This window comes from Malania oleifera, chromosome 13 (assembly GCF_029873635.1).
Source record: "Malania oleifera isolate guangnan ecotype guangnan chromosome 13, ASM2987363v1, whole genome shotgun sequence".
NCBI lineage: Eukaryota > Viridiplantae > Streptophyta > Magnoliopsida > Santalales > Ximeniaceae > Malania > Malania oleifera.
The window spans coordinates 24,175,777-24,177,813 of NC_080429.1; the positions used below are offsets into that span (position 1 = coordinate 24,175,777).

Below are 2,037 nucleotides of genomic sequence, written 5' to 3' on the forward strand. Positions count from 1 at the left end.
TAAATTTGGGATCTTCAACCCCCTTATGTACAAGATGTCTTATGTAAAAGCTACTATTCCCAAAATTTGAGAGTATCTATTTCTTTCTTATTACATGTTAAATAAAATAATTAAAAATATATCAAGAATAACTATTCCCTTAATTTCCAAAATTTACCTATTTTCCATCTAATTTTAAGGAATAACTATTCTCTTACCCCAGGAAAACCATAAGAATATTATTATCATAGGAATACTCCTACAATACCGAATACCAAAAATTTAAGTTAACAGGCATGATCCAACAGTATATTTATGGAATTCATGAGAGGATGGAAGTAATACAAAATTAATACAAGGATAGAAAATTAAGTCAGACAGGAAGTACATGAAAACTATCAAATTCACAATAGTAAAGTATTCATTTCATAACAATGTTCCTGAATTAGCAAACTACTGAAGAAGTTAAGAAATAGCAAGCAGCTCATCAATCCAGCTTAATAAGCATGCACATCTAAACAAACTGCAGCAGCCACAGAAAGAACCCCAGGACAGGTCCTAGCCTGTCCAAGAGCCTTTTGTAGATTCACCTGAAGCATGAAGAACAAACTAAACCTCATATAAACATCACCAACTCAGGTCTACTATATATGTTGCTCACCTCATCCTCCAGCACAGGATAAGCAGCCACCAGTGCATCTTGAGCTCCAATATACAATGAGTTATAAATCTTCCACTAAACTTCCCTAACCTTTCTTGCTAACCTTTCTTGCAGGATGGAAAAGCCCTTGCAGACAATAGTTTAGGACTGCAGCTGCACCCAAGGCAACCATCATCCCTTCTATGGCTTCCATGATAGCATTAATAACATGCAGAGAAGTCTCAAATATGTTTGGCCATACATAATTCAGCTAGTGTACTAAAGCATCCTCATAACCTAAACCAGCCACTCCCAAAGCCATGTGCTTAACAGCAGATGTAGCAGTTTGCCTATGTACCAAATCTCTATCCATGAGAGCATCCTCAAGTAGTGGAGTGACTGCATAAATATAATCTTTACCCATTTCACCAATGTACTCAAAAAGAAAAGAGAGTGATTTTAAAACACCATTCTGCACATTGAGTTCTGGTACACGATACTCATTCATTAATGCTGGTAGTACTGTAAAAGGAGAACATGTTTCTGCAACTACTGCAATTGCCACAGTAGTACACACGCGAATCTGACGCTCCTGCACTTTGAGATTGTTCAATAATGTTGTCAGGACATCTTGTGGTCCAATGGCTTTTGCAATGTAGCCAAACGTGTTCACAATTGCCCGCCGGATACCTTTTTTATGGGCTTCAAGCATCTCAAGAAGCTCAAAACAAATCCTTATCCATTCTCTTGCTAGGACAAATTCAACCCCACTGTCAGCAATTCGACCAACAAGATCAATACAATAGCTCTGAACCTTCTCATGCCGATTATTCAAGATTGGGGTTAGTCGAGGAAGCAAATCCTTTATCGGAGGAGTCATTTTTGTCATACCAATAACATTGACAATAGCTTTGAGAGCCCCCAGTATTGATCCCGAAACTTCTGGATACTCTTCTCCCAGATATTCATACAAGACAACCCCAAGATGACCCATCAGTTGTTCTTCTTGGCACTATTTCATGACAACAACAACCCTTGTGAGTAGAATTGTAATGATTCTACAATTCTGCCTGGGTCTTTTACTCCTATTCAACTCTAATCGGGTCAAACTGTTGCACAAGGGTCTTTTATAGGTTGGGAATGCTTTGCAAATAAGAAAAACATATTAACAAATTTAGAAACCTAAATAATCACAAATACAACTTTACTAATTGTAATACACTAGAATCTAATTGATTGTCATAATGCTAAATCAAAAAGAATGGTAAACAAATAGATGTTCACATTTTGTAATCTCCACTAGTTAGGAGGGAAAACAAAGCCTTGCCTTGGAGTTGAGAGGCAAACATGCAAACACTACCCATTCAATACTCTTCATCCTCATACCCAAACTATAACTCCATCCACAGCCTAATCAT

General features: G+C 37.2%; 1 pseudogene; it reads right to left on the minus strand.

Moving 5' to 3' along the window:
- Nucleotides 1-595: 595 nt before the first annotated feature.
- LOC131146743 (uncharacterized) lies at nucleotides 596-1,499 on the minus strand (annotated as a pseudogene).
- Nucleotides 1,500-2,037: the final 538 nt, after the last annotated feature.